Source organism: Podarcis bocagei (assembly GCF_964188305.1).
Source record: "Podarcis bocagei genome assembly, chromosome: 3".
In the NCBI taxonomy this organism is placed as follows: domain Eukaryota; kingdom Metazoa; phylum Chordata; class Lepidosauria; order Squamata; family Lacertidae; genus Podarcis; species Podarcis bocagei.
The window spans coordinates 69,236,684-69,258,542 of record NC_138127.1 but is presented as its reverse complement, the minus strand read 5'-3'; the positions used below and the strand labels follow the sequence as shown (position 1 = coordinate 69,258,542).

Below are 21,859 nucleotides of genomic sequence, written 5' to 3'. Positions count from 1 at the left end.
GGAACATGGATGGGAAGACACACATCCCAGTTTTGGGACTCAGCATGTTGGAGGGTATGTTGGTGTCCCACTGGCTGATTTTCCATCCCAATTTGTTCTCAATTTCTCCCCCTGCATCACCTTGACTGGATTAAATCTGTGAATGTACCCTTATAAATAAATATCTGGAAACCTATGGAGAAGAAAGTAGCTTGGAGGCAACTGGAAATAGGAAAATAACTCATGAAGGGGATTCATCTTCCTTGCTGCTCCCTCATTTTTTCGGCCTGCAAATACTCCTTTATATCAAGCCCAGGGATAAGTTTTGGAGGCCTTGGTAAAGCAGTCCACTGGAACTGTGGGCCCACTCTACTGGAAAGCAGCCCAGCAGGGGCACTGAATGGAGCTCTGGGTCTACATTTTCCCTCAATTTACCTTATCAGGATCTGCCTCACAGCCCAAATTTGATGGGTGGGCAGGGCTGCCCAGTGGTCAGTCACCTGACATTACAAATGGTATCGGGGCATTTGGTGCTTTGAAGTTCTGCAAACTCTTTTGCAGTGGGGGGGGGGCAGAAAATGCAGTGAACTTTTTAACCAGTTGGCTGCTACTGTTAAGGGCAACTCAGAATGCAAGAAAATACCAAGATATATGCAAATCTAGATGATACCATGGCTAGTTAAAAAGTTGGCAGCTCTGTTGTTTTCCTCATCACACATGTCTTTTTGCTTGCACATCTCTGTCCCCCCCGCCAACTTGGTCTTTGTTATCTTTGCCTAGGATACAGTGCTCTGATTTCTGACAGTGTCACAAGCCATGACATATGGCACTATAAAGGTGCCTGTGCTTTGTTTAAGAGACTGGGCTGGCAGGAAGCCTTCAGGTGATTTGCAAATTAGAAGGGTGTGCCATTTACAGAAAGGTGTGTGCATGTTTATTTATACAGGAGGCTCCTGCCAAACTAGGTAGTACTGCATGTGGCAGAGACACTGAGCAGAGAGCACAAATCATCTGAACCTTTTCAGTTCTGATCGTGTATGCTCTGATTATTGACGGCCTTCATCTGGAAAGTCAGCCTGAAACAGATGTGCCTGTCTGTAGTCAGCAAACCCTCTTTGTCTATCACTCTCCAGTGCTCAGCCCCATATAGGTTCGCCAATATATCAACACAGCAAGCCATGCTTTGATCACTGTGTGGAAAGCTCCCTGTCCAGGTGTTTGATGGATGGAGTGCAAGCAGGTCATTTCAGTCACTTCGTATCACCAACAACAAATCTGGTTCTGGAAAGGCAGCTCCAAAGCTCAGCTGAACTTGAGTAGTTTTGTGTGCTATTAAAAAAAACACCAACCTCAGCATGGATATTTTTGAAACAACACACACTGCAGTTCCCAGTCAGAGGTACAGTGGTACCTCGGGTTACATATGCTTCCGGTTACATACGCTTCAGGTTACAGACTCCGCTAACCCAGAAATAGTGCTTCAGGTTAAGAACTTTGCTTCAGGATGAGAACAGAAATCGTGCTCCGGCGGCGTGGCAGCAGCGGGAGGCCCCATTAGCTAAAGTGGTGCTTCAGGTTAAGAACAGTTTCAGGTTAAGAATGGACCTCCAGAACAAATTAAGTACTTAACCACTGTACTAGTGCAGTATTACATAGCCATATAGTGGATGGGGAGACATCATTTGTGAGTTCATACAGGCACTGTCCAATTGGTACCCTAACATGAACACTCAGTTTCTGAGTACCGTATTTTTCCGTCTATAAGACGCCCCCATGTATAAGACGTCCCCTATTTTGGGGGACTCCGATTTAAGAAAATGGGGGGAGATACTATCTGTGTATAAGATGAGCCCATATTTTAAACATTATTTTAGAGTAAAAAAACATAGTCTTATACACAGAAAGTACAGTTTGTCTAGATAGGTGTTCTGGTGAGGTCAGTGTTCCTCATGCATGCAATTTTTTTGCACCATCTGCATGGCGTTGTCAGCATGAAAATGCCAGCCGGCATTATTTCCCTGATTTAATCCTGCTTTACCCTTTCCAGTGAAAATCCCACAAGAAACCTGTTGCCAATGACCCATTTACAATATCTCAGTTACCCATTTGCACATTTTTGTTTGTTTGTTTATATTAAATTTGTATACTGCCCTTCATCCATATATCTCAGGGTGGTTCACAACATAAAAATACAATATAAAAACACAAATTAACCCCCACATCTATGGTCTTAGTTCCTGTGGCATCAACTGGGACAGAGGGGGGGGTAGTTGGATCTGTCAGAGGAGGAAGAGGAGGAGGAGAAGGCAGAGGCTGGAAGCGGGAAAGTTCAAGTGGTGACTTGGGAGAGGGTTCCACCTCACTGTTGCTGGACAGCACAGAAGAGGGAGGAGGAGCCACCTGAGTCAGTCTCCACTCAAACCTCTGAGAGCAAAGTTTCCACGGTAGCCAGGAAAGGAAGCTGGTGAGCTGGCAGGGCCGGCTGAATTAGAGACAGAAGGAGAGGCCAAGGGTTGGACTCAGGTCCTCTTGCCAAGGAGGTGCCACTGTCTGCACCAATGCAGACAGACTCAGCCATGCATATTCCCACAGGAGTACACACTTGGGAGCACAGTGTTCTCAATGGGGATAAGAACCATATAGGTGAATGGCCACACCCTGTTCTTTAAAGGTGGAGTGTGAGAGGTGTGTCAGGTTCTGGGACATCTCAGCTACTTCTTAGCCAGGTACCTTCTCTGTCATAGATTAATCCTGTACTCTGAGGTAATGCTGAGACTGTGCTGATTTCCTGGATAAGACTTTCAGGCTTCCTCAAGCAGAGGAACCATTCTCTGTCTATCCTAAAGCAGAACCCCAGGTGCAGATGCACTGAGAGCCTAAATAGTGATGTCAGGTTAAGAAAGGCTCTTTACCAATGTTAAAACTAGAGGCTCAAAAATGAGCCCTTCTAAACACCAAATCCAGTTCTGGCTTTGAAGAATGCTGTGCATGTGACCACAGTGCTCCTGGGAGGAAAAAATAATTATTTTAGAAAATGCCTACCTTGCATTTTGATTCTCAAAAAAAGCTCCCAACACAAACATACGATAAAAACAATGAGATAAAAACTGGAATAATTAAATAATTAAAACAGCAGCTAGAATGAGGCATAAAGCTGGGTCAGTTTAAAGATACTTTGTCACAACAAGAGATTAAAACATACTAAAGGTGCAGATTTCTTTTTTTTTTTTAAGCCTTTGCAACCCTGCTAAGAACATCAGAAAAGTCTGCTGCATCAGGCTCCACATCCATGCTCTCCAGCAGTCTGTTCTCACAGTGGCCAACCAGATGCCTGTCGAAAACCTTCAAGCAGACCCTGAGCACAACAGGGCTCTCCCCAGCTGTGATTCCCAACAACTGGTTTCAAACTCAAGAGGGAGGGGGCCAACCAAATATCTATCAGGAAGAAGTTCCAGAATCTCTTGCATTACCAAGAAGGTTCCCTTTGGTGTCCTCACCAAATGCACCTTCAAAGATGGAGCCACAGGTGTTGAATGAAATGCACAGTCAGGTTCCTGTGGGAGTAGGGGGCCCTTCAGATAACCTGGTCTCAAGCCATTTAGGGGTTTAGCAATAATAGCCAGCAGCTCTTGGGATTTTGCCCTTATATGAATCAGAAGCCAATACAAACCAAGTCAGTGTGATATGTTCTGAGAAGCAAACACTAAAAGCCATTCTGGATGCTGCATTTGGACCAGATGCAATATGAAGATAAAAATATGGACTTACCTTACCTGCCCGTTGAAAAGATTGTTAAGGTAGGATATGAAACTTTTTCAATACTCAACAGTACTATACTAATGCTCAGTATCATTATGTCTTAATCCCATGCAATAAATGAGTAGTGTCTGTGCATTTATTGTACTCTAAGCTGATTGCCTGGAAAGGGTTTTTCTCTAGTGTTCTTAAGAGGCTTATCTCCGTTGTAACCATCTGATGTCTCTAAAAGGCCAAACCTTACCTGGAAGTAACTCACACTGAGTTCTATTGGACTTGCTCCTCAGTAAGTATGCAGAGGGTTGTTTGCAGCCTACACTGCCTATCTTTGCTGATGCCCATCTTAGTGGTATGGTAGGGCAGGAATACATATTTTAGCAGGAAGCGCATGAGTGAAAGGGATTTGCACTAATCCTCAAGTATTAGTCATGCCTCTATATGATATAATATGCATTGCTTAATTGACCACAAAGCATCTCGTTTGGGGCCTGGAACTGTTAATGCCAGGCATTCCCTTAAATGTGGTTTGCTGTTAAGCTATTAACTTTAACAGTGACGTCTCTGAAGCAAAATAGCTCAGACGAGAGAAAGAGAATGTTAATCAATGCTGTTTGTTTAGACTCAGCAATGCTGAGCATCTCGAGTTCTGAAGTTCTTGAAAATGTTGTTTGCTGTAACTGCATCGGGATAAATGTAACAGCCAAGGATTATTGGTGAGTTCAATGGAACTCTTGGGTTGATGATGTCCCTGGAATATTTCAGGATTTGTGTTTCTTTTAAATATATGTGGGTACAATGAGCCTTACTCATTGTTTTTTCCAGACTGCATGTGATGCACCTTATGTTTGTACAAAAGTGATGGACAGCTGCCTGATATGTGTGACCTCAAATGCCACTTGGATCTGGTCCCATGTTTTCCACACTATTTCAGCCATCACCAACCTGGTGCTGTTCATATATTTTGGACTACAACTCCCATCAGCCCCAGTCAGCATGTGCTGCTCAGGCCTGGTGGGAGTTGTAGTCCAAAACATCTGGCGAGCACCAGGCTGGTGAAGGATGCCCTGTTTGCACTTCATGTAGAGCGATCCTATGCATGTTTAGGAAGTGAGTCCTACTGAGCTCACTGGGACTAGCTCCAAGATAAAAGTGTGCATAGTAACCCTAGTCCCATTCCAATGACAGATCCCTGGCTTATGATGTAGGTAGAGCTCAGCCACCACATCCCTGCCATTTATAATGGAAGTGAAAAATATTTTTCTTTCTTGAGTAAAATCTGTTTGTTTAGGTGCAGAAATACTTGAAGACTGACTCACTTCCATCTTGCTGCAGTCGGTATGTTAATCTGCTGGACCAGAAATTCTAATACTTAATTCTAAGACAGGCAACCTTAAGGATTCAAGAAAGCTTTGCTTCTCATATATAAAAAGTGGGCTGGCTGCATTTTGAAGGGCTGAGACTATCACACCCAGTACAGCTGTCTGTTCCTTTCTGTAATCTTCATTCATTATTTCCCTGCCCCAGTCCATTTGATGTTCAGCAGCACTTAGTGCCATTTCTCTTTGTTCATTTTTTGTTAATGCCTCTTCTTTTTGGCATCAGTGATTCTACCCAAACTTCTTACCATTGTATTATGTCAATGAAGTACTTCTTTGTGGTCCTGTCTAGACTGGGTAAACAAAACTGCTTGGGTTCACATAATATCTCATGTCCAATGAGGGCATCCTAATTTTTGTGGTGTTTTGTGAATCTGGTGGCTAATTAGATTGCATTTAGTTTATTTAATTTAATCCACCTGCTCTTGCATCAGCTTTTTAAGAAGATGAACCCTTAAGAGTAGTTACACACATTATAATATCTATATGATAATGGCTATTTCTTTATAATGTGAACGTGTGAAAGTTCTTGCATCAGTTGCTATGTGATAATTGGCTTTCATCACCTACAAACTGCTAATCTGCTGAGTGGAGCTGGTAAAATTCCCTCCTCCATCCATGTTGACTCCTACTGATGGATTCTAGTGCTCTCTGGCTATGTTCATGCATCTAAGATAAGAGCACAACTACACAATTCACCAGCAAATGTACAAAGCATGATAGGTACTCATCACAACCAAATTATACGGCTTTCTGCATATGATTAATCTCATCTGTTGAAAGAGTTCTGTGATGCTGATAATAAATACAGCAGAATTCAAATGTCCAAAGCTCTTTATATGCATTGCCTTGGTAATTCTTGCAACATCCTCATAAGGGAAGCCAGGTAAGACTCTGGTCTGAAGGTAAAGATGAACAAAACTTGGTCAGTGACAGGATAGAGGATGGTCTGGTAACCCCATGCATACTACCTTAAGTTTGACTGAAGAAACATGAGATGCAAATGTAATAAATAAACAAACACAATAATAACTGATTGCCAGACTGCTGGTCTGGCAGGAGTGGAGGCAGTAATATATTCATTTATTTAAGGAATTTTTATCCTAGGTGAAAAGGCTTTCAGGGTGACTTACATAAGCACAATAAAAACAAGACAGTCCCTGCTTTCAGATGGGTGGAATGGATGTTGGTGACAGCAGAGAAAGGGAGAATCCTACTGGATTTGCCTAAAGCCACCTAACAAGTTCATGGCTAAGAGGAGGTGCTTCCCATCTCACTGTGTACACACTTAGCCATGATCCCACACTTCCTCTCACTTATTAAAAATGGTTGCTAAGAATATTTAATCCAATAATCCTAAACTGGAATTAAACAAAACAAAACTACTTTTGTCTCCACCTATGCTCAACCTGTATATCAGTAAATACATGCAAACCTTACAAAACACCTATAAGCCTCCTGCCACCTTCTTCCACAAGGAAAGGACCTGCACCCTTGTAACCTTGCACTATTCCAAGAGAAGTACTCACTGCTCGAAGAGCACAACAATATTGTTACATGCCACCCACCTCTGAGTGATGTGAGATTCTAGGCGTTCCAAGTGCTTACTGAGGGTTCGGGTTTCCTTCAAAAATTGGGCACAGCAGAAACTGTGGTGTCATTACGATATATGGTTTTATTTACACACACATATATATACACACAACCTGCACCTAGCTGGAGGGATTGCAGAGCAATCAGATTCCATGAGATCTGGCTTCCCCCTTAAGGACAACATTGGACTCAAAAGACAGTCACCCTGTGTGTCTCTTTGTTCCAGCCTGTCATCCCCAGCTCTCGTGAAGTTCTGCCTCTCCTCCTTCTTGGTGCTAACCAACTCCAAGGACTTCCTCCCTGCCTATGGCATTCAGAGTTGGAACCCTAATCTTAGCCTTTGCCTCTGCCCACTAGCACCCAGCAAAGAAGGGGTCCCACTCCACTCCCCTTTGCCTGGCAGTCTTGCCCTCTGATGGTTTCTTTGGTGGGCCATGAAGTGTAGGTGGGTTCCCAAGAGGCAAGACACAGTGATAACAGCAAGAACCTTTATTGAACTACATAACTGGGAAACCGAGGCAAAGCAACTGCTTAGATACATTTCTGAAAGCCTGGGCCACTCCCACTCCCAACGTGATTGGCTGTCTAAACTTCCAAACTTGCAAATCACGACTCAAAGTTCGAGGGCCAATGGCAGAGGCCCAAATCTGGAAATGTTCTGTGATTGGACATCATGTATCAAATCAGAACACAGGAGCTCAGAATCCTTAGTCCAGACTCAAGCTCAGGCAAACACAGACCACTGAATACGTAACAGGCCAGCCATTTGATCCCCTATGGGACAGCTGCATATTTCTGCATTGCAGGGGGCTGGACCAGAAGATCCTCAGGGTCCCCTTCCAACTCTACAATTATCCAGCTAGCTCTGCCAAGCTGGCTTAGCTTGTTAGCATAATTAAATCCAGAGAGTTTCTGTGTTTAATCAAACCTAGATTAATTCTAACTTTTACTAAATCCAGGAATTATGGGGAGGATCTGGCACCCAGAAATTTAGGGAAACACGGCCCCCCACAAACCCATAACATTATTGTGCCATGATACTGCAAGACAACAGAAAAGACTTTTCAGAAATTAGCCTCCACATGTTCAGTGACTGCATAGAAGGGAAGTGTGTCCATTGGCCCCACCCCTTCCCCAAACATGTTGATGCCCACTGGCTGTTTCCCTTGGCCTTCAGCAAAGGTTGAAAGGAAGGATTCAATGTGTTTAGGATCCCCTTCAAACCTTCACTTGATGTGCAGAAGTCAGGTAGGACAGAGCCACTTGATTTCCCCTCTGCACCTTCACCAAACTCAGTTGAATACTTGAAGGGTAATTTCTGAAGAGAACTAAATAGCATTCTCACAGGAGCCTGTGCATGAGGGAGGGAGGTGAAATAAAGAATTCATTATTGTCCCTAAAAACAGAAAATAGTCCTCCCTGAACTCAATTTGGGGTACCTGTAGCCTATAGTTTCATATTACTTTATGACTTATACTGGCGAGGGAATTAAAAATGAGTCAGAAATGTATCATATTTCATGAGAATGTCCAGTAAACAGTGATTCATGGCATCCAGTAATATATCTACATTGGTCACTTTATGTGAATTTGGACCGCTGAGCTGTAAAATACCACCAAATACATGGTTAAAGAATACTATCCCCTGATATTGGGATTCTGGGTTTTTTTAACATTGTTTTTTTCTTATCTAGCACCTCTTGTACCTTGTATTTCAGAAAGCATTGGAACTTTTATTCTTCTCTGTGCATAATCTAAAGAGTGAGGTGAAGGTTAGACAATTTTCATGCTTACAAGTCACATAGTCATTCACACGTTCCTAATACAGTAGGTCAGACAAGTGTAATTGGAAATTTAATAGGTAAGACAGTGTTGCTATTGGTCATAATGGTTGTATGTTCACATTGCCAAAGGAACACTCCAGAAATGTGGTGTGTGTTCAGAAAAGGGTAACAAAGCAGAGGTGTTCTGAAATCTAGGACATCCATTATTTATTTATTCATTTCATTTGTATCTGTGTCTTCATGAGAGAATGGAAAGTTGCCTACATAAGGTTCCCACATGGCCTCTGTTCAAACACTAACCAGATAGAGCAAGGCTGCTGAATCCTTCAGGCCTTCAGGCCACGCTCTGGAACCACTGTGCTTTGCAGAGCTACCTTTCTGTTTCTGAATTGTTTTGGATAAAGGAACAAACCTTTAATACACTTGCAATTCCATTTGCAGAGACATACTTGTAGGAATGGCGACAGAATGCGTCCTTTTAGTTTCAAATTGACTGGGTTCATCAAATTGTAGAGCTGAAAGAGATCTTGGAGGTCAGTGCAGGATCCCTGATAAATGGTTGTCCCAATTCTTTTTAAATACCTCCAGCAAAGGAGGGACTAACACTTCCTGAAGCAGCTTGCTCTACTATTGAACAACTATTGAAGAACTCATGCCACTAGGAAGTTTCTCCTATGTTTAGCCAAAGTATGCTTCCCTGCAACTTTCACTCATAAGGTTTTATCCAAGTTCAACTCCAAGTAGACTCTAAATTAGCTATGTCCATTATTTTCAGTGGGTCAGCTTTGAGTAGGACTCACAGTGGATATAGCCTGTTCTCTGAAGGAACAGAGAACAAGTCTGCTCCATCTTCTGTGTGACAGCCACTTAGATATTTCAAGCCAACTATCATGTCTCTGCTTAATCTTCTGTTCTCCCTAGGCTAAACATATCTTTCAGCCACTCTTCATATGATCTGGTTTCCATGCCCTTCACAATCCTGGTTACCGTCCTCTGGACATTCTCCAGTATGCCAATGTCCTCCTTAAAACGGAGCACCTAGTACTGGACACATTGCTCCAAATGCAGCCTGACCAGCTCAGAATACAGTGGAACTATGACTTCTTGTGATCTGAACACTATGCTTTTGTTGATGCAGCCTAAGTCATACCACACATTTAAAGTTGGAAATAGGTCATGTGCACAGAGAAGTGCTTTTCAAGAGCTTTGCTTTGAGTGCAAACTTTCCACACTAAATTGTCTACTGAGAATCCCTACATGTCTGGGTTTTTTTGTGGGGGGTTGTGTGTTCTCAGTTGTACGTTCTGTTTATAAAGGACACCAGTCTGTTCTGTGGCCTCTAGCTATAGTAAAATGAGCATGTGTACTCTTGAACACATTCAGACTTCCCTGCAGCTGTGGATAGGATGGTGGGCAAGTTGTCTTTCAGGGCAACTTCTCCACCATTGTTGATTAGCTTCTGAGGAATGCCAAGGTAGACCTTTCTGCATCTCCCCAGTCCGGTTTCTCCTTCTCAATCAGACTGGGGCTCCTTTATCTGTTGCCACCAACAGTTATGATTTAACTTTTCTTTCATGTTCTATAATGGCTAGTAAATTACTGAGTCAGCATCTAAAAGTACACTGCTTGGCCTTTTTATTTTTATATCTGTTACATATTTGAAAGAGGCTATATTTTTTCCAGAGTGTGTGGAAGTAGAATTTACCTGTAGCACTTATGTTGACTAAAGCCATTTTACCTTAAGTACAATGTTTTTAAATCCGGGAGAGCAAAACTCATAAGAGGAACAGGAAATTCCATGAGTTCCATGTGGTGGAGTTTCCAATAAATTTTGCTGACAGGTTCGTGCTCCAGACTCCAGTAGAACAGACAATCTGAAATGCCTTATGATGCTATTATCAGTGCCAGGAGAAGGAATGACACATACACAATAGTAGGGCCTTAGCTTCCTACATTGTATTACCTGGGCAGGTTATGTCTTACATGAACAATGCAGTACTTTCCTAATGGCACATGCTTACTACCAGGTCACCAAGAGACCATAATTTCAAGGTAGCAGGTTTGAGAGCTCATTCCATTGTCATCTACCAATAGCTTTTCAGAGTCCTAAAAGTTCTCTTGCAGAGCTGTGTATTGTATATGTATGTCATGTGTGTCATCATATTCATTTTAGTCATTGAAACATAGGGCTGTTTCCCCCCACCCCATCATATAATTGTAAAATTATTTTATAACTGTTTAAAAATTACATTTTATTTGGACACTATGCACGTTGCTTCTCTAACAGTTAAGAGCCCCGGTTGTTGTTGGTGTGTGTGTGTGTGTGTGTGTGTGTGTGTGTGTGTGTGTGTGTGTTTAGGCCAACGTATTTCCCCCAGCAGTTATCCCTTAGATATGAGATTGGGAAGACCATAAAGCTGTTTATTATTCATTCTAGTAAATGTCATGATTCAGTCAACCTTTGAGAAGCAGCTATATTTAGGAAAATACCATTAAAAGGCTTCTCATGCAACTGCTTCAGCCAAGCTTAGGAATATTGGAAGTTTCCTCAGACCATTGGTCCATCTATCCAGCATCATCTACTGGACAACAGCTCCAAACTGAAGACATACCCAGCCCTACCTAGAGATGAGGAAATTAAACCTGGGATTTTCTGCATCCAAAGCAGATGCTCTACCGCTGAGGTATATGACTCTCACCAATAGTCCTTCCTCATCTATTACCAGCTACCAAGTCTGGTGTCTACATAGTACCAAGGGAGAAGGAACTCCCACTGTTCCACAGGAGCATTCACAGCCCAACTCTGCATAACAGCTGTGCTTTAGCATCTCCTTATTCTGTGTGCTGGAGGTACTAAATGGGCATAAACCCAACATTAAGTGCTTATGAATTTTCAGATGAATACTGAAAGAAACACAGATTTCATACTGTGTTTCTAACTCATAATGATGACTCCAACTACTGTACTCTGGAGTGTGATCAGCATGAACAAGCATTGCTGTATAGTGGTTAGCAGCTGGAGGCCCGTGGGCAAAATGCAGTCCCCACCCCCTGCTGCCAACCAAGAGATGAAAAATTGGGTGGAGAGGTAAACATTGGAGTGCTAGAACTTGGCAGGAGGATCTATGGGAGAAAGGGAGTTGGAGACCTAGCCTGCCACTACCCCAGCCAAAGTGGCCTTCCAGCAAAAGCAGCTGCTGACCAGGGAATGAAATGGACAAAAATAGTCTATTCATACATTTGTCTTCCTCTAATGAGGTCTTAGAAGAGTTTTTTTTGTTTCACAGCAGTAACCACGTGACCCCAGATTATGTAAACTTGGAAAGACATGGATGTTTTCATTAATAAGGGAGAAAATCAGAGGCAGAATTGATGATTCATTGCTAATGTGTTGATCCAGCTGCTCTCAGAGGACTGGAATTGCTTACTGGGATTCCATGTTCAGCTTCGAGCTATGCAGTTCTCAGCCTTGATGTGCTAGATTAACACTGGGGTTTGAAACATTTGAAGAATTCTTATTAAACTCATAATGAATTCTCTCTGCAGCAACAACTCTTCAGCCAAGTCCAGACTGTTCCACAGTTTGCCAATAAAACGGAAGGGAGGAACCCTGAGATTATGGTTTCTATAGTGTATTCATCTTTCAACTTTTCATTCTTCATTTCCCCTCCACTCCATCTGAATAGGCCACAGTAATTCCAAGCTAGCATTGGTGTTTCACTCTTATTCAGGGCCTATGCATCCCGTTAGCCACTTGAGGCAAAACACACCCTCCTGCTTCCTAGCCCCACGGCTTATTCAGTGAGACATTTCCAGTTTGGGTCTGTCCTTGCCCTGGGCTGCTAGGCAAAACTGTTTCCTCCCTGGGTAGATCTTGAACCCTTCTCCCAGGAGAGCTGTGTGTGCTTCCTGCTGGTCCCCTGCTCAGGTGCAGCATTGTATGAGCTCTCTCTCCTCCTCTTTGTGCCTTGAGCTCTGAAAAAGTTCTTGAAAAATAGGAATTCTAACTCCTACCTATAAGGCATATGTAAGGACTAGCCATAGCAGGGTCATTGCTGGTTGTGCTACTGGGATCGATGGAGCCAGGGCAGCATTTCTGCATGTGTTGCTTCTGTGGATGTGTGTAGGGATATGTGCTGGGTGTGTATGTCCCTGTCATCTTGAGTTCATTGGCTCCCTCATTTGTGGGGGACATGTCCCTGCTTGGTGGGCACTGGCAGTTTCCAGGGCATGGTTGGCCCTAGATATTTTGCTGCGTGAAGCAAAGGACAACATGGTACCAACCCCCTTTTTACATACAGAAGTCAACTGGTCTTGTATCTTCCACCACCCCCGAGGGCAGTCAGTTAGCTTTGGTGATGCAGTAGCTGTAGCACACACAGCTCTGTCCAGCAATACATGGAAACAGCAAGGAGAACTCAGAAGGAGCAGATGGTGAGGCTGTCACCACTGTCCTCTCACCACTTCATCACTTGCCGCCTGAGGCAGCCACCTACCAAATGGTAGGGCTGGCCCTCTTTCCAGGGATGCTGTTTTTTTTCTCCACTTGTGTATTTTTCTCCTTCTCTCCTGGGCTGAGTATGTATTGAATATGGTGGCTATTTTGCCAGTCGGCGTAGCAGTGGCATATTTCTGATCCCAACATAGTATGAATATCAGATTTCTGTCCCCATGTAGAAGTGGGAGGTAGCTCTCTCTGTCCAACTTTTATAACCAGACGTGTGCTTTTCTCATAGCTCAAGATGTCTGTCTGGTATTCAGTGCTCTTTAATTAAAAACAAAAAACCAACCCCAAAAAAACCCAAACTCTTGAAGGAATGAAACAGGCTGCTTCCAAGCTTATCATATTTTACATAATTTATTCTGCTCTGGTTTTTAAAGAATGTGGAACTTTTTGCCATGGGGGAGTAGAATAAGGCACTTGAAGAAGGAGGGAGGTATGGGCAGAGGACTGCAGACAAATTGGTAGCAGCATTAAGCAAGGGGCATCAGTCCCCAAGCAGCCCTTCCTGACATTTCTGGTAGTAAATTGAACTGCTTGCCACTCTTATATCCAGTGCTAGGTATAGAGGGCTCCCAACCATTGGGCCAGATGTCAAAGCGACACTACTCTGCATCCCTAGAAAATCATGTCTGAGTTCTACATTTAAAACCAGAACTTCAGACTATGTGTGACTCTATTATTTTCTCATGGAGACAGGGAATTTGCTTTTCCTTTAAAACAAACAAAAAACTCAATTGAGGTAGACTTCTAAATTCTGTACTAGCATTCATCCTCAACCAGAATATGAAAGGGAGAATACATTCTACAGTATGCACGTAAGTTCAAAGCTGACTGTGTCAGTGGCATGGTGCTGGAGCACTGTATGCACACATATGGGTTCTGGGTGTAGAATTTCTTCACTTTCTACAGAAGGGTGATCTGTATATGGGAGCTTGAAGGGAACAGGAACTAACTATTCAAAGGGCAATACATCAGTAACACTGTGACCACACCAAACAGGAAGCAATTAGAGGTAAAATGGCATGGACATCAGCTCTATTTAAAGTTAGAGAGGGCTTTGCGGACTGCGTAACCATTATAACGTGTAAACATTGTAAAAATAATCTCAGCCATGGGGATGAACATTGCTGGATAACAGGACACTATATTAACTGCTGTGTTGATTCTGCTTCCAGTTAAGTCCGGAAAAGCAATGTTTCAGCAGTGTCGAAGATTCTAAATATGGAAGCATCCTAGCAGAAGTTTTTAATAGCTATGAACTAAAATATGAACAGCTTAGTCATACAATGATTACGGATGAAGTGCTATAGCAGCCATAGCAGGGCAAATGGTACTCTCAGTGCATGGGTTCTCTTTCTGTTACGAGAGAATATTAATAAGCCGCTTTAAAGGATTGTTTAACCAGGCTCGACCCTACTTAGCTTCAGCAGGCAGTGGCTACCTAAGCCATTACACCATCCACCTGCTGGTACTTTAAAGGATTGTTATGAAGATGCATTAGAGATACTGTAAACAACCTATTAAGGGCTAGATCAATTATAATAACAAGCAATGCCTACATTGTAACAAAACTTGTTAAAGGTTGGAAGCAAATAGTGCAATCTGCAGACATTAACAGATTCCAACGTCTGGACAATACTTAAGAGAATGTAATTCTGCAGTTCCTGCGTAGGCATGGAATGTGCAGCATGGTGGCGTTCTTTATGATCACTCAGTATCCTTCAAACTGCTGTTTCCAAGAGCAAATTCAGTGTCGAATAAGTAGAGCCTAGTCTGCTATCAGAGACCTCACATTTCAGACATATTTTGGGGTCTGATGGTGAACTGGGAATGGAAACATGAAGTAAATAAATATCTGCACAATCCATTCTAATCAGACATCAGAAAAGCAGGAAGATTTTTTCAGCCTCTGAAAAATCTGTTTCACCAACCACTGAAATGAATGGAGATAGTCATATAATCCTGCAGACTTCAAAAGCCTTGAAACAAGGGTTTACTGACTCCATTTTCTCACCCACAAGTTCTCAGACCTCTTTCCATGATGAGAATGTAGATTATAATGAAAGACTAGAAACCGAGAAATAATATCTAACCCCATATCCAATAACAAGAGGATGCTAGCATGCTGAGTACAGATTTCTGCTTTTGTCGCTTAGCAGGCAAGACAGAATTCACAAGTACATTCAAAACATGTGACACATCTTTGCCTAGGGAAAGACATGTAGAGAAGGAATGTTTTATTTTCAATGCTTTTTCCTCCATCAGCTTCCTGATTCCCCCCTCCCCAGCATTACATGTGCTCCATAGTCTCCCAGATTAAGATAACACAGAAAATATAAGGTGCTCATTTACCTCAAAAATGGCACCTTAATGTGTGATGAGGTTAAGCACCTCTCTGAAGTTAAGCACCTCTCATCCCACTGATTTCCTTGAAAGCAGTATGCAACACCAGTGTAGGAATGTTTACTCTGAAATAAATCATATTAAATTCATCGGGACTTGCTCCTAAGTAAGTGTGCATAGGATTATAGCTTTAATCACATGGATAAATATACAATTGAAACCAATGAACAGAACTGTTTTCTACCCTTGACATCAATAGAACTTAAGTAAGTCAATGGACTATGTTCTAACAGATTTGTCATGGCTTGGGCTTCTGTAAGCACCAGGACAATTCATCAGACTGAACTGTTCTACAATTATTTACCTTGGGCATAGACATACCCTGTGAGTATGCCGTTCTGGGCTGCTCTCTTATTTAGACTGAGCAGGGAGCATGCTCCTTTTGTATATTTTGTACTGTTCCAACCACATTGTCTATGAAAAAATGAATTTCAGTCTAGTCTTGGCCTTCTTGGTAATGCCACCCCTTAATGAGTTCAGAGGATCTACAACCTGCCAGAGCGCTTTCATGGCAATGGTACTTGGTTGTAGAATACCTTTCTCCCTCCTCTGCCCAAAGTTTGGCCAATGCTAAGTATCTTTTGGCGAAGACCTATTCTGCCAGGCATTTAAAGCGGGCTCAGAATTCTTAAACAAGTCTTTTACACCATGCTCCAATCGGCATGCCTCAAGGTTATAGTAAACCACATACAAAGACCTGCATTGGCTCCCAGTACGTTTCCGAGCACAATTCAAAGTGTTGGTGCTGACCTTTAAAGCCCTAAACGGCCTCGGTCCAGTATACCTGAAGGAGCGTCTCCACCCCCATCAGTCTGCCCAGACGCTGAGGTCCAGCACCGAGGGCCTTCTGGCGGTTCCCTCATTGCGAGAAGCAAAGCTACAGGGAACCAGGCAGAGGGCCTTCTCGGTAGTGGTGCCCGCCCTGTGGAACGCCCTTCCAGCAGATGTCAAAGCGATAAACAACTACCTGACATTCAGGAGACATCTTAAGGCAGCCCTGTTCAGGGAAGTTTTTAACGTGTGATTTTATTGTATTTTTGGTTTTTATGGAAGCCGCCCAGAGTGGCTGGGGAGGCCCAGCCAGATGGGCGGGGTATAAATAATAAATTATTTATTATTATTATTATTATTATTATTATTATTATTATTATTATTACATACAGCAGTAGGTCCTACAGAGCTGAAGTTGGCCCTGCTCTAAAAGGTAAGATTCTGAGCTGTTCAGGACTGTTAATAAAAAAACACTATAGGCAAAGGAGGCAGGGTTAGTACTGTTGCTGTTATACCATGTATTTTGTGCTTTTATACTGTACACCACCCTGTGATCTTTGAATGAAGAGTGGTGTATAAATTTAATAAACAAGCAAACAATTAGAGGGTGTAGGGCTACATTGACCCCCCCCCGAATTGTGTCAGCTGGTCCCCCAGTTGATAAACCAGAGACAAGAAACTATAGTGGGAATGGAAGCCCACTTTGGGAGATGACAGACCACCTGCTAGCTCTTCTTCAAAATGGGCCTCCCATAGAGCTAGTTGCTGACTGGGGCTCAAGGTCTGCAGCTATATGAGCAAGAAAAGATGCACTATAAAAGTGGCAGCAAGTCACATAATGGGGCAATGTAGGGAAGGGAGATAAACAACATAGGATTGTACCCAATGTTAGTCAAACTCAAAGAAGACACACTGAAATTCACGGCCATGACTAAATTAGGCCCATAATTACAATGGTTTTAATCTGAGTAAAATGCACTAGGACTCAACCCACATCTGTTTGTCAACACAGGACCAAAAATCTCTACATATCTGTTGTATAAAGGAGACTACCATTATTATTCAAATAAGTTACTGCACAGCTTGGTTTAGAACACTGTAATTCATGGGTGTCACCCTAGACAGAGGGCCCCTGTAACTCTTTACGGCTACAATAAAAGCAAGCAATTGATAATGAGTTATGAAGACTTACCCCTGGCACCATTTTTCATATTGACTGGAGCGGAGCAGGATGAGGGTACAGCTGATGATAAAGGGTATTCCAGTCCACTTAGGCCACAATAATAAATGTGTGAGTCTTTACAGTGCGTCAGGCCTGTCACTCATGCTGCTGCAGACTAACACAGCTACCTCTCTTGAAGTTGCCATCTGCAATACAGGGATAAGAATCCTGACCTACCTTACAAAGTTGCAATAAGAATGTATACAAAACACTTTGAGCATTCCAGTGTGTTCTATAAATTCTAAATAGGAGCATTATTATTATTATTATTATTATTATTATTATTATTATTATTATTATTATTAGCCTCCAAGTGTTGTACCAAAGCCAATGAATAAAGTGAGGGCCAGTTCATTCAAGGCCAGCCACTTATTTTGGAGACTATTGCTGTTGTCACACTGGAATCTGGTTCTCTAATGGTAAACTAGTTTTCTGGCTACACCGCTATGGGCTCACTCTGGCGATCCATTCAAGATTCACTCAGATGGTGCAGGCTGGTGCCCATTCAGACTGGTAGAACAAATGGCAGGAAGCTCAACAGTAGGTGGAGATAGCCAATGAAAAATGGAGCCAACTAATTCTGACTTTGTCCACTTCTTTCTCCCTGCTGAGTTCTACAAAGGCAACACTGAGACTAAAGAGTAAAGAAGCTGACAGCTAGTTCCATGCCCTGGACTGGGTGTAAGTAAGGAAGCAGGCAGGTGGGGGCTGGCTGAGGGCAGCTTGGTAGGGAAGTGCCCCACTTGTGCTAATGGACGAGACTTCATTCACAAGAAACAAACCTGACACGGCTTGCACCGTGGTTCACTGGACCTGCATAACTTGAAGGTCCATGAGCATTGGGACTGATGCCAACATCAGCTTGGATAGAAAATTTTAATATAAATTAAGCAGCAAAAGCGCCATCATCTTTACTTTTCTTTGATTTTTTTTTTTAAAAAAGACAATGACTCAAATCCCAAATCGCTTTAATAACTGCTCTTTCCCCTCACAAATATTATTTGTTAAATTTATATCCCACCCTCCCTCCCAAAGGAGCCCAATACTAACTGCAGCTTATTTTATTGCAAGGATCTTAATTTGTTTCCGTGTACATTATGACATTCACATTTTACAAACATAGTAGGTTTAAAGTCTTCCCCTACTGAATGAAATACAGTGGTTGGCACTTGCATTTGAAAATCCAGTAAATGTTTCCAGATTGCATTCCAACTTGTCTGGTAAAGTTTGCCAGACTGAATATAGTGTATCTTTGTGTGGTGTTAATGTGTTGAGCTTCTGGATTAGAAAATGCTTTCTGACAAATGAGTGCTTTTAGCAGAATGTTTGTGCTATGAAATGGACAAGAGACAAAACAAATCTAGAATTGGTTTTGGCAATCTGATTATTGCTAAGATTATTTCTGTTCTGACTGATGAAGAGTTCTGTGTAACCCGCAAACCTGCACACAGGGTTTGTGCCATCAATTGTACAACCTTGCTTGCTCAATATTTATGAAGAGATAGATGAAACTGCTGTATCCTTAGTCATGTCATATTATTATTATTAATTATTATTATTATTATTATTATTATTATTATTATTATTATTATTATTATTCAGGGCTTTTTTCAGCTGGAACTCACTGGAACTCAGTTCTGGCACCTCTCAGGTGGTTGCCATTGCCATTATTCTGACACCTCCTTTTCCAGAAAAATAGCACTGTTGTTACTGTTGTTGTTGTTAATTTATACCCCCGCCCTTTTCCCTGATGCAAGGTAGTTTACAGACAAAACCAAGAACCACTAAAAACACAGAAAAATTAATCATTAAAATACAATTACGGTAAACATCGGTGAAATTAAAACTATTTGCATACATAAAATCTAAATGTTCCCCTGGTGCCTGTTTCCCAAAGCCTGGGAAGCTTTTGCTTGGCGTAGGGAGGGAAGCACGATGATCCGACAGGTCCAAGAGTCCTTCCACCTTCTTCCAAAAGCATGCCCAGCTTGGGGAAAGAGCCAAGGGGACTCCAGGATTCTGCCAAAAGCCTGGCGTCTCCTTCCCAAAGCCCATGAAGTTTCTGTCTGGCTAAGAGAGGGAGACACAATGCTCACACTCGCGGTATTAGCCCCCCACCAATCGCCCTCACAAGCTGATGCCTCTGGCCCTAACTGTTCCCCTACAAAAAATTTCACCACACACCACTGGAATTACACCACCCACCACAGGCTGAATCTGTGTTCCCTGTTCTGCCTTCTAACTGACCAAGAACACCTGTCTTGTCAAACCACTGGTCCATGTTGTGAAGGATTGTTGCCTCTGACTGGCAGTTGTTGTCAGGAGGATGGGGTGGAGCTGGAAATGGTTAGCTCTGCCTGCCATTGGCTATGATTGCATGTACTGTTGGCTCCCAACAGTCCGAGTGGGCACCAGTCACTAGCTGACTGATCACAGGGTAGGGAACTCTTTTTACTACATTTGGAGCTGAAACTTATTTGTCAATGGATGCCATGCCTTTTCGTCTTGCATGTGGAGAGCTGTTTTGTTGATATTTTGCTACCTGTATCTCTTTAAGAGCAATCTTTCAGTGTCAGGGGAGACCAAAAGTATAAACTTCAACATCTTTTTTTGACTTGCTTTTGACTTTTCTCACATGAGGGAAACAGCTGTCAAAGGCCAGGAATGACCTGAGATTGACTGTAGGCATTACTTTCTTCTCTTCCTTGAGGCAGCTCCTATTTCATATTTTATTAGATGAAATTCTCCTGTGTATCAAATAATGATCTAGACCCATAGGAAGTAGGAAATGCCACAATAGATGTTTTATAGGTAAGAACAGTAAAGTGGAAGGAGGCCAGGAACAATAAATTATATTTTTCTCTCTCCCTGCAATCAAGTTAACAGTGACACTCACCACCACACACTGCTACTGTACAACCTCCTTTCTTTTCAAGTTATGCAGAACTTGACAAAGAATGCATGGTGTATATCAACTACTGTATGTTTTGGTGGATTCCTTCCTATGCAGGGCTGCCATATTTGCAACCAGGAGACTGAGGTTATAGAGTTAAAACAGGGATGGAGAACCTGGACTCATTCCTGGATCCGAGGTTCCCCATCCCCACTTTAAAATGCTGATCAGAATGAGACACACAGCACCAATGATTCTCCTGCTCAACCCTCCCTGGTTTCTGCCCACTTCAGACACACAACTGCTGTAGTAGGCGCACTATGGTGTACACAGGTTTGGACTGAGGGAAATGCTGGGGCAGTTCATGCATGTACACACACTACCATTCAATGACTTGCAGCTGAATGTATGAATAGATCCCACTAAAAAGTACTGAGGTGAAGCAAGGCAAACACTCAAAGAAGCATTATGCTAAAGGTATGTAAATATATTAAAATACTCAGAAGTATCCATTTCTTATTACATATGCCTTTACATCCACTGAGGGCCTTCTGGCGGTTCCCTCCCTGTGAGAAGTGAAGCTACAGGGAATCCGGCAGAGGGCCTTCTCGGTAGTGGTGCCTGTCCTGTGGAATGCCCTCCCATCAGATGTCAAGGAAATAAACTACCTGACTTTTAGAATACATCTGAAGGCAGCCCCGTTTAGGGAAGTTTCTAATGTTTGATGTTTTATCACATTTTTTTATTATTAATATTCTGTTGGGAGCCACCCAGAGTGGCTGGAGAAACCCAGCCAAATGGGCGGGATATAAATAAATAAATAAATAAATAAATAAATAAATAAATTATTATTATTATTATTATTATTATTATTATTATTATTATTATTATTATCCATGCAAAAAATGAGAAGAAAAGGTACAATTAAAAGTCCCGGATATAATACTGTAAAGAAAACATCAGGAGAGTAGATTCCACAAAAGATGAAAGGGCAATATGTTCAACCTGTAAACAAATCTGTGTATCTTGAATTCCACAGCAAACCCTCTAAAACCACCTTTGAACTGAGGGAGATAAGTGCTAAACTATCTTCTAAGAGGCGGCAGTTAAAAAGGAAAAAGTCAAACATTATCATTGAGCATACATTGCCAAAATATAAAGCTGAGTTTGTTTAGACTGTTGAGTTTGATTTTGTTTCAGCTCTTTGGATCGTCACTAAATCTATATTTGGATTATCAGCCTTTTTACTCTGTGGTGGGTAGAGGCCTGCAGATGTTGAAGAAGCCATTTCAAAAATGAGTTTTTCTCTGAAGCAAGCATTTGACTGACCAATGGAAGTCAATTACACTATTTGATTACCAGTTGAGGGGACAAATCCTGCCACATTAAAACCCTGAGAGATCTGAACTCTCTTCAACAAATATGTTTGTTTCCAGATTTAGACTTCAATTGGAATGTTTGAACCAGACTGGTTTTTACACTTAAAATGCTGTTCCATTCCTGCTTAGGAAATACTTTTCCATTTTACCATAAACCATTACATGTTCAGGAAACAATTGATACTTGAAACTGTATTGCA

The 21,859-nt window shown here is 42.2% G+C and overlaps 1 protein-coding gene across 1 annotated transcript in view; it reads right to left on the bottom strand.

The window, feature by feature from the left end:
- The window catches only part of CDC42EP3 (CDC42 effector protein 3), an 87,425-nt gene that overhangs the window by 45,504 nt on the left and 20,062 nt on the right, over positions 1-21,859 (bottom strand). Inside the window, exon 3 of the mRNA XM_081188153.1 lies at positions 17,358-17,533. The gene's annotated coding sequence lies outside the window, so the exon portion shown is untranslated. The remainder of the gene's footprint in view (positions 1-17,357; positions 17,534-21,859) is intronic.